The sequence below is a fragment of the Lactuca virosa genome, chromosome 5 (genome assembly GCF_052849685.1).
Source record: "Lactuca virosa cultivar CGN04683 chromosome 5, Lactuca_virosa_CGN04683_v6, whole genome shotgun sequence".
NCBI classification, from domain to species: Eukaryota; Viridiplantae; Streptophyta; class Magnoliopsida; order Asterales; family Asteraceae; genus Lactuca; species Lactuca virosa.
Window position 1 is genome coordinate 33,157,881 of NC_136430.1, and position 12,389 is coordinate 33,170,269.

The 12,389-nt window shown below is 36.1% G+C and overlaps 1 non-coding gene across 1 annotated transcript; it reads left to right on the forward strand.

The window, feature by feature from the left end:
• Positions 1-11,279: 11,279 nt before the first annotated feature.
• On the forward strand, positions 11,280-11,353 carry TRNAD-GUC (transfer RNA aspartic acid (anticodon GUC)). The gene has a single exon. It is a non-coding gene; the product is annotated as a tRNA-Asp (tRNA).
• The last annotated feature ends 1,036 nt before the right edge of the window (positions 11,354-12,389 follow it).

Here is a 12,389-nt window from a genome sequence, read left to right on the forward strand (position 1 = left end):
TTTGACGCTCATTGTCTCTAAATTGACTATCCCGAATCTGCGTGCTTTACAATTATCTCCCCCTTAGGATGATTACGTCCCAGAATCATCAACAAAACATGGCTTGTATAATGACTCCATACGTTATATCTTCATCCTAGGTAATAATCGTAACTTCTATATTCCTTCGATACAGTATATATCTCTTAGACTTATTGACTGCAAGCAATACTCGATCGTGCACCCACTCTCTATCTCATGTTAGTCTTCCAATCATGACCTTCGAATCACAATCTCGATTCCTTATTGGATACTCCTTCTTCTTAACAAGCTTAATATAAGTTCTTTGATTACGACCATGGACTAATGAGTCATGTTCTAACGACCTCTCATCGTATGATGCGACGCTTAGACTCAGGTGTTTTAGAGTCAAATTCCAGAACGGAATATACCTTCCTTCATGTTCTAACGTGATATTATCACATTCTAACATGTAGCACTTCTAGGTACAAGCTTCTAACCTTAACAAGAGTTGCGATACTTCTATTGATCGCTTTAATTATCTTTCACTTCAATCTTCTGACTTAAGTCAGATGCTACATCGATATTGGTTCTTTGAACCATGTAACATACTCATCTTAGTCGGACTCGATTTGATATGACCACTAGGGTCAGATTAACAAGCATCTTCTTCGTCATTACCGAAACGATGGTAACGACAGGCATGAACAAAACATAATCAATTACTAGTGTATTGGTAACCTTGTGACTTTTCCCTGATCCAAGCGTGAGTCCAGTGCTTCCGGTAGTATAGGCCTCTACCAGGGGCGTAGCCAATATAGGGCAAGAGTGGGTCTTGGCCCACCCACACAAAATTAAGGCTATATATATATATATCTATATATATATATATATATATATATATATATATATATATATATATATATATATATATATATATATTGTTAAACAAAAAGATTTAGGATTGTGATATGGCTCATTCAATTCAAAACTTGAAATTAGTAGTTTAATATCTATTTGTATTTGCCGTTCCAAAAAAAAATCAAAACTTGAAATTAGTAGAAGGGGATACATTGTTGTAAAACAACATCGTGTGCAACTTAAATAAACAATTTAGTTAAGAATGCATATATAGTTATTTTGTTATCATTTTCATATTTTGTATATTATTTGGCCTACCCTAAAACAAAATTCTGGCTACGCCACTGGCCTCTACTACCTTTCACACTTACTCATACTCGTCCCGAGTATTGTCTTTCAGTTCTCCAAGTCATTATCACAAAAACAAGTGTCCAAACAATCATATAATTTTCCCTAGACTCTAATAGGACTTCTTCCATGCGTATCTTCAGTCATCAATTCTGCTTCAACTCGGTTGGTGATGGAGATGTCAGACGATGGGATAACTTCATGGATTATACCAAAAATCTTTCTTTCTGCTAATCGAAAGTGTACTTCTCCCGTACTAGACGTATTATTTCTTAGACGCGTTCTAAAGGCAAGATATCACTCTTACAATATCTTCCGATAGGTACCACTCAGTATCGTAAGCCTTCTCATTTCCTCCATTTACTCAATTCACTACGAGTCTTCACCATGATGTTTTGCACAGCAAAGCAGTCGTTTGGTGTGCCGAGACGAGAATATAGATAGACGAAGGTTTAGAAGCATATTCCTCCTTATTACTTCGAAAAATTACATGCCAGTTCTAATATCGTAATTAAACGTTTAGAAATCTGAACACATAAAGTTTCCAGATCCGGTCGGCAACAGACCATAGATCCGATTAAACGATAGTATCATAAAGCATCACAAATCATTTAGCACATAAAAGCAATTTAGACATCTTCCCTAAATGAGCTAGTGTCCGTGTCTATTCAGGTGTACTTCCTAAAATACATTAGACACACTCCTCACGATCATCGCTTAGCATTCTAAGTTTAAGTCTAGAAATAAATTCTTATTCCTAGATCGCTTAAACTAATGCTCTGATACCAACTGTGACATCCCCATTTTCACGGCCATAAAAGACCGATTTTGTTTATGCTTTAAAAAATCAGAGTACCTCTTTTAATAAAAATGTTGTGGAATTTGTTCCCAGAAAAACATGATAAATACGTTATCAAAGCATTTACGAAGAAATGTATTTTTATCCATTTTAAAACACTTGGGATGTCATCGTCAATACAGAAACATAAGCATAAACAGATCTTACATTCATTTACACTAGTGATCTACATCTCTTTTAAATCCCTCAGTGTAAAGTAGCTTCATATCACCACCTGTGATACAAATAAGCTTGAGTGGCTCAGGTTGGGAAACCTGGTGAGTACATAGGGTTTTCAACCCACAATAATATAAATATTATGTTAAACATCAAATAATCAACCCAATTACCCATCCCCATTATCTTCTTTACTCTTAAGGATCTACCCTAAGAATTAGCTATTCCTCATTCATTCATTCCTAAGGATCATCCTAAGGAATCGACATGAAATCCATCGTTGTCAGGGTTTACTCAACAGGCACTAAGTCGCATAGTCACCAGGGTTTATATAATAGGGTACATCTGGTGAACACGCAGTTCAAAACATCTGGTGAACACTTAGTTCAAAACATATGGTGAACACTTAGTTCAAAACATATCGTGAACACTTAGTTCAAAAATACCTAGTGAATACGTAGTTCAAAAACACCTACAAGTTACGAGTCTGCTAGTGTTCCACTGGACTGTCTAGAATAGTCCGTGGTCGTCATCTATACTCCGCTAGATGGCTAGATCATCTTAAACATTGAGGCCTCTCATCATTTTATCACACATCAAATATTTCATCTACCCATGTTTTACCCAACATTTTCGTAGATATAAAATACATATGCAGTTTAAATCATTAAAAACATGTATAAATCGTTCATCCCTCATCGATATCAAGAACACAGATAATATGCACACATAACACGTAATTTATATTAAATACTTCATATCTATGTGTAAGATGAAAGTAACTATGCACTCACTTGATCAGGTGGTAACTCGGTACTCGGACAGCACTTCGTTATCTCAAAACAATTTCCCTCGGACAAAACAGCGGGTTTTCATTAAAAACCGGGCTTCGCTGGAGCAACGTTTCCTAGCCGAGAGCTTTTCTTCTCTGAGCCGTCGGGCGTTCCGGGGCTTCCTTCTCGTGCTAGGGAGGTTCCCTAGACTTGGTAGGGGTTTAGGGAGGCTAGAGAGAAGTTAGAGATAGAAAGAAAAGCTTATGGTGTGAAGAAAATATGAAGAGTTCATCTCTTATTTATAGGGGTTTTATCGTAGAGTAGCCCCTAAGTTTCGTCCGTATCTTCTGCGTACGAGCTCCGTTTTCTACGTTCTTTATATCCACGCGTTGGTATTTACGAGTACTACAACTTTCGGAAAGACCCCGTCTGCTAATTCTCATTGTAGCTCAGATTCAAAAAAAATTGTATCGGATTCGTCGCGCTTGAAGAGTAGAGACTAAGTTCTGTCCATATCTTTCTCATATGAGCTCTATTCACGACGTTCTTTATATCCACGCGTTGGTATTTACAAGTATTACAACTTTCATTTAGACACTGTTGGCTAATTCTCATTCTATCTTAGATTTACAAAACTGTATCGAATTCGTCGCCCTCGAAAAGTAGAGACTAAGCTTCGTCCATATCTTTCGCATACGAGATCCGTTTTCGCCATTCTTTATATCCACGCGTAGGTAAAAGAAAGATCTACAACTTCCATTTAGAATCCGTTGGCTAATTCTTGACCGATCTTAAATTTAACAGTAGGAGGTGATTACACTGTTAAATGTCCGCGTAAAATTCATAACTTTTACATACGGACTCCGTTTTCATCTGTCTTTTTGTCGTTGAGTTCCTATTAATGAGATATTCAATTCTCATTTAGGTCGCGTTGGCCAAAAACCGCTCGATCTAAAATTCGAGTCTCGGACCGTGCATTGCTCTGCCAAATCTTAGAAAAATCATAACTTCCTCATATGAAGTCAGATTTGGGCGTTCTTTTTATGTACGCTCTCGGTTTGACGTATAAGACGACTTTTGTTTAGATTGCTAAGGCTAAAAAGTCTTCTATCGTAAATTCACTATTTACGTCGCGTTGTGTCGTGTCGGTTTTGCCGTAAAACTTCGACGGGCCATAACTTCTTCGTTATAACTCGGATTTCGGCATTATTTATATGTACTGAGCCCTTGTGACATATACTATAGCTTGGTTAAGATTACTCTTTCTAAATAATCTTCCACCAAAAAGTCATTTTTGACGCTCATTGTCTCTAAACTGACTAGCCGGAATCTGCGAGCGTTACACATACATGTAAATTTCGAAAATAAATAAAAAAAATCATCTACTCTTTTTTTGAGCGTCGATATGACGTAGACGCACCATTTGAAGAATATTGATGTTTTTGGTTTTGAAAAATGATGAGTTGATTATGAGTTCGCAAGTTCATATGTTTTTTTTAGTTGTCATAATAACTCAGCCATATATATATATATATATATATATATATATATATATATATATATATATATATATATATATATATATATATATATATATATATCCCATCTCACCCCAACCGGTTTACATGAATTATTATGAAATTCTCACATTCCAGTATAGATTATTATCAATCGGTTTAGGCGACGACATTGTTAGGGTTAATTGGAGGAAAATGTATTAAAGAATCAGAAGAATGGAGCACATAAGTTCCGTTTGTTAGGTCGATTGGAAGATAATGTAGAAAAGAATGGGTTTGGGTGAAACCATTGTAAGGATGATTGCAATCTAGGTAAAAATATTTCGGAGCAAATTCATAAATACAACAACAAATCGAGTGGCTTTAACTGATGATGACTTCGTCAATCCTCTTATTGGGTTGTATTTTGAAATTGATTCTTGAAGAATGAAACATAAATTGTAAAATATTTCTTGTGGACGTATATAAAAGGGGTAATTGGTTCCTGTAGCTTATTCTTGAAGAATAATATATACGTCACCATTTTGTTAAAAATTTAGGAAGAATAGTAGATTATAATGGAAAAGTATTTTAAAAGAATGATGATTGTGTTTTGTTCTTCTCAAAATAGCCCAAAAAAAGTGTTGAAATACATAACTGTTGTTTACATCAGCTCCTAAAAAACTTTAATTTGTATGCATTCTGAAAGATTATAGTTTGTGTGTTATTCTTATCAGCATATCCATCTAAAACATTTGAAATGATTACTGCATTAGTATATGAAAAAGGAATTAAGGATTTTATGTCATTATTTTGTGAAAGTGTATATTGTTTTTTTCTTCAATAGAAGAATGCATTGCACATTCTTGAATTTTTTGAAGAATGAAGATTGTGTGACTTGTATCTTTCTTGAAACTATCATTTATTGTTTTTTCTCTACATATTGGTTGTAAATAATGAAAACTTCTAATGTGCGTTGTCTTTTGTACATATTTGTTCCTTTTAGGGCTATCATCATAGAGTGAATTTAATTCTATATGTATTTCTAGCTAGCAAAGAAGTGGAATCCAGATGCCAATAAGGATGACCCACACCACAAAACGAGATTTCAAGAAATATTAAAGGCAATTGTGGTCTTAATCTTTCTTGAACTTATGTATCCAGTCAAACTTTGCAATTATGAAACATCCGTAAAATTCATAAAAATTTAAACTTTTTAAAGATCATAAAAACCATTCATTTTTTACAAAATGTTTTCAAAATAGTTTCATATCAGAGAATCCCAGAAATCAAAATCATAGAATGTGAGGAGGTGCACGATCAAGCCTTCGCCTTCCCGCGATCATCTGAAGTACCTGAAACAAAATCCAAAACTGTAAGCCCGATCAAGCCTTAGTAAGTTCCCCCAAAACTGTAATCATAGAATGTGAGGAGGTGCACGATCAAGCCTTAGTAAGTTCCCCCAAAATACCAACACCAAAAAAACCAGAAAAATATCATAATAAACAGCATGCATACAGAGTCTTCAGTATGATTGGACCGCCCTCACCGGGCCTTCAGTCTATCTTGACCACTCTCAGAACCTTCAGCATGTCTGGTCCGCCCTACCGGGACTTCAGCCTGTCCGGACCGTTCTCTGGGCCTTCGGCCTGACTGGTACGCCCCAATGGGCCTTCATTCTATCCGAGACGCCCTGGGTCTATTGGCCTAGAGCACAAAGCAGGACCGCCTCAACCTACCCACAATCACATAATCAACACATAAATATCATACGCTAGCTAGCATGTACAGACAGTCATACAGATCTACAAATCACTAATCATAGCATCACCCTATATACCAGGATACCGATCTAACAAATCACTAAACATAACATCATCTTATAACCAGGATACAGATCTAACAGATCACTAAACATAGCATCATCCTATAACCATGATACAATCCAAAAAGGGTCGGCATTGGTGCCTTAGACCCTGTTGATATAGTGAGAAGAACTCACCTCACAAGTAGTGTTGAACCGATAAAATCGAATCCCAACTCATGGCTCCGAACTCAAGTGCTTGTAACCACCATATAACTAATTCCATTAAAATCCAAAATTAGCAAAATACCCTCAGAAGTCAAACTTGGTCAACCATAGTCCAAGTCAAAGTCAACAGTCAAGGTCAACAGTCCATGTTGACCCAACTCGTCGAGTGCATCTAGCAACTCGTCGAGTTTCTTCTGTGTTCAGAAAGTCGTGAAAAGCTCGAGTCAACTTGTCAAGTTACCAGAGCAACTCATCGAGTTCTTCAGCATCCAGAAAAGCGGGAAAACCCTCACCAACTCATCGAGTTGGTAGAGCAACTCGTCGAGTTTTCCTAGCCTTAATGCATTCAGACACTTCCAAGTGAGTTTAATGCTCCAAACTATAGATATGGTCCCCTAGGACTGAGATACCACGTAAAGTTGCTAACTTTACGTCCATGCATGGCATCAAAGGGCTAAAACACTCAAATAAGGTTTATCAAGGGACCTAGGACATGAAGGAGAGCCGATACTTGATAAAGATGACAACTTTGTGTCAAAAAGGGCCATGAAACGTCCAGATCTGAAACCATGGCTTCATAACATGCTCAAATCCAAGAATGGTCCCAAAATAAGCTAATAATGGCCATAACTTCTAAAAGAAGAGATCTAGAAGAAGGGATGATCAAGATAACGACTTTATACCTCCAAGTGGCTGTAACAACACTGAAAATCCCGGATCTAAAGCTTCCCCCTTCAACCTTGCACCACCAACTTCAAGCTCCTTCAAAAAAAGCACCAAAGAACCCTCTTTAAGCTCACAAACACTCAAAATGGGGAAAGAGGCGCGATTAGGGTTTTCTCTGGACTGAGGGGACGATGAGGGAGGCCAACAATGAGAGTTAAGGCCTTTAAATAGGACGCAAACCCTAAAAATTAGGGTTTTCATGTTCAGCCTTCAACTCGTCGAGTTAGGGCCCTCCAACTCGTCGAGTTGGGGCCTTCCAACTCGTCGAGTAGGTCTTGAAAAGTACGTGGTCATTAAAACTCAACACGACGAGTTGGCGCCACCCAACTCGTCGAGTTGCCCTGGGAAAATACATATAAAGCTTAAAACTCATTCTTAAAAATTGGGATGTTACAACTTGAAGATTTTTTTTTCTACCAATAATTCATAAGAATGTGATGTTAGCAATTTTTAAGACTCTCACCTTTATAAATGCAGGTTATGAAAGATGAGGATAAAGGAACATATTATTACCAAGTTCATATATACATTTTCAACTATATGCTACTTGATATGTGTCATCTAGGAGCTACCATTGTTTTCTTTATTTAGTTTCTTTTATTTACAAGAATGAATGAAGGATGATCGATTTTAAGAATTATGCATGAAATTTTTGTTTTTTTTAATTGTAAAAGAATGCTTTCTTGTATTTCATTCTCATTAGAACATCTCATTCTTTTAAGAATATGTTCATATTATTCAATAAATGTATCTTTTTTTTGTAGATTTTATTTATTTCCCGTTGATATTCCTTTATTAATGTGTTGTTCCAAAAAAAAAATCATATTCTTTCAAACTGAAAACACATTTTGTTAATTTGAAGAATGAATTTTTATTCTTTAATAAATTTCAAAATGAAGTTAATACTTTAATTAATGCATTTGTAAATTTCCCAACGTTTGGTTAAAAAAAAAAGTCAAACGACATCTTATAAAATTTGAAATTTCCTAATATAAGAATACATAAAATTTCCATGAGACTTTAGAGAGATTAGCAATTTCATCCCTCAAATATCTGATATAACATTCATCTTACATAGATAATGTCAATATGAAATAGTCCATCACATTCATCTTACATAGGTAACGCTAGAGGTGAACATAGGTCGGTTTTGACCTAAAACTAAATCTATAGTTTTCAAAAAATTAGAACCGAACACAGCCCAAAACCGATCTGTTCGGTTTCCCAATTTTCAATTTTTCCCCGGTTCGGTTTCGTATTCATTGGTTTTTACCGATTCGATTTCGTATTCATCGGTTTGAAAAAGAAAGTAACATTTTTCCGTTTATAATATAGGGTTGAATATTTATTCTTATTGATGATAATAACTTTTATAGTGGGATACTACGAAGTTATTTTATATCGGCATTACCATCACATTTATATAAATTAGTATGTAGTATCTCATTATAAAAACTATTACCATTAAAAAAAATAAGTATATAATTATAATGGCAAATTTTTACTATTTTTTAATACCTTTTCGCTCGACATAGGATATAGTTACACCTATCACTTTGACTTAAAGTTGCAAATTTAGATTTAGGATTATATGTTAGAGTAAATTACACGAATGGTCCCTATGGTTTAAGTTAATTTATACGTTTGGTCCCTAACTTATTTTTTTAATTCGGAAGGTCCCTACTGTGTGTTTTTGTTAGACAAAATTGCAAAAATGGTCCTTGTGGTATGTCGAAAAATGCCACTTTGGGCCAAACAGGTTTGGACTAGCACCAATGGTCCAAAAAGTTTTATTTTGTTGCGAGTTTGGTCCATTATGGTTTTAAATTACGATTTTGCCCTTTGTATTTTGTTTTTTCAATTTTTTTACAAAATAAATAAAAAAAGAAAATAAAAATGCTTTCTTTCTCTCTCTCTCTCTCTCTCTCTCTCTCTGGTGGACCCTCTCATCTCCTCACCCGTCACCTCTCTTTCTCTCTCTCTTAGGGAAACACACACACAGTAACACCCTAACTGCCACCACTATCCGCCATCACCGCCGCCCTCACCAACCTCTGACGCCCTCTTCCTTTCTTCTGTTAACTCTTGGCCGCCACCACGACTATGCAACCTTTGAACCTGATCTGATTTCCACACCACCATCATCAATCTGTTTTGAACGTTACTTGTACGAAACCCTAGCACCGCCACCCTTCTGATCCGAAACTAGGGTTTTCTTCTTCAAGATCTGATGAGAAGGCACCATCGTTGGAGAAGGGGAAATGCAAAGTTAGGGTTTAAAGAGGCGATGGTGGCGGCTGGAACGAGGGGGTTTCGACGTTGCTAGGGTTTGCATCACCTCGTTTCTTCTTCAGATCTCAAAGCAAACACATACACTCCATATGCGACTCGATGAAGGCAATGAAGGTGAAGGACAAAATGGGAAAGAGGGACGAACTGAGCCGGATTTTTCTTCGTGTTCGTCGATGTAGGGTTTGCAGAGGTGAAGTCGTCATCGGAGCAGAGGACATAGAGGACAATCCATATGAAAACCCTAGCCGCCAACGTAAAGGTTTGAGCGACGTTGTCGGGTTTGAGCGTCTCTCTCCTTTCTTGCTTTACCCCTTCACCACAAACAGATCTTCGGACCTCCCTTCTCGTCTAGTCGTTGGAATTCCCTTTCATAGATCAGAGGCATAAAAACTACCAAGGTTTTCACCACGAAGGGCGGTGGCGATAGGAGGCAGAAGAACGATTAGGGTTTTATAGGCAAAGACGGTGATACGAGGCAGAAGATCGATCTACATTTGTGAAGGTTTGAAGTGATAACGGACCAAGCAAAGTTTGTAGCTCCGATCTCCGATCAACATTTCTGTCTCTATGTGTTCATGTATGTTAAATTTCAGATTTTTTTGTATTCTTGTATGTTAGAAAATCTGGAGAAAGACTGTGGGTTCATCAGGAGAAAGAGGGGGGAGAGAGAGAGAGTGTGTGTGGCGGTGGTTTTCGGCATGTGAAAGTGGTGGCTGTTCATATTTTTCCGGCAGGTGATGGAGGGAAAGAGAGGTATTCACCGGTGGTGGCGGTGTTTACCGAAAAGTCGAGGGTGGTGGCGGTGGTAACCGGTGGTGCTGCTAGTGGTTGACTGGTGGAGGAGAATAGAAGGGGAGAGAGAGATAGATGTATTTTTTATAACCGGTGGTGCTGCTAGTGGTTGACTGGTGAAGGAGAATAGAAGGGGAGAGAGAGATAGATGTATTTTTTATTTTTTTTTAATTATAAAAGTATTTAAATAAATAAATAAAAACTGAAAAAGCAAATACCAAGGGCAAAATAGTCATTATAAAAAAGTTTAAAGTAAATTGGACCAAATTGACAAAAAAATGAAAACCTTTGGACAATGAGTGCTAGTCAAAACCTGTTTGGCCCAAAGTGGCAATTTCGACCTAACCACAGGGACTATTCTTGCGATTTTGTGTTTTTGTTATGCGTTTGGTCTCTTTTACCTAAAAATATTATTTTGCTCTTGATTTTTTTAATTTATTTAAATAAACACACCTCCAACCCCACCCCTCACCTTACCTTACCTACCCTAATATTTTTTCCTATTTAAATAATAGTCTTTTTAGGTAAGACAGAGACCAAACACGTAACAAAAACAAACAGTAGAAATCAAACACGTAATAAAAACAAACAGTAGAGACCTTCCGAGTTAAAAAAATAAGTTGGAGACTAAACACGCAAATTACCCCAAATCATAAGGACATTCGTGTAATTTACTCTATATGTTAAATATTATATCATCAAAACTAAAGCATGATTTACTAATGAAATAACTAAAAACTAGTTAGTAATATCAAATTAGAAAGAGTTACGAAATACAACAAGTGAACAAATCACATAAATGTGTTTTAATTATTGCTTATTAGAAAATAGTTGAAGGTATATAGAACAATTTCCAAAAAATTAAGAAATGTTTAAACTATTAGATGTCTAACATTTTATGCAAAATGATTAATAACAGAAACTGTTATAAACAAAACAAAGTTGTCGTTGTAGTATAGTGGTAAGTATTCCCGCCTGTCACGCGGGTGACCCGGGTTCTCGATCCCCGGCAACGGCGCTGTTAATTTTTACTGTTCAATTTTCGTCGATTTATATATTTAACCTTTTCTAGAGACTCATTGGCCCATCTCACCCTGATGCGTCTAGTATTTCGTTATATCGAATACTTTCGTTTTTTTATTCTTAGGAAAATATATGAAATCATGTATACTGTTTGTTACTTATTAGGTCAAATTATTGTCATTATGTTTTCTAGAAATTTAATGACACATCTTTTACTCGAGTTTTTAATTTTTTTTAGTTGTACTAGATACTTGTTTAAAAAATTACTAATTACGTACACCAAAAAAATCTAACCCAATGACATAAGATGATGTCAATTTATTGTTTCATACTACTAAGCACCTTATTTTAAGAGTAGATTACAAAAATTGTTCATGTGGTAGGGGCAGATCCCATGTAAAGCCCGGTGTAGCTCGGGATGCCTCCTAAATTTTTTTTTTCGATAGTATAATTTTTTAGAAAAATTTCGTTTTATGTAGTTTATACATAAATAATATAAATATGTTTAGCGAAATGATAACAAAAGTTGTAGTTTGTTTAGATGGTTATGGTGTTAAGACGTTTTTTTGGAGGTTGCACGAATCTTCTTTCTGTTTTATTTTCGCGGCTATATAAAGGGATTTTATATAGCAATATACAGATTTTCTACCTATTATATTATGATGTTGTGAAAATTAAACATAAGTATTGAGTTGCCCAAGTGGTAAAGCGCTGAACTTTTAACGTGGATGTCCCTATTTTGAATCTCGGCCTTGACATGGGTGTATTTTATTTTGTTTATCAGATTCTATCATATATGTAACATCCGGAATCTAGAAGGTCAATTATGGAATAAAACCTCATTTCAAAAGGGCAACTCGTCGAGTTGGGTAGAAACTCGACGTGTTGGAAGTATAAGTCGCGCATGTTTCTGAACACCAACTCGACGAGTTGAAGAGGACTAACTCGACGAGTTGGACATGGTTTGGGAAACCCTAATTTCGGGATTTTGCATCTTATTTAAACGACTTAAACCCCATGCGTTGACCTCA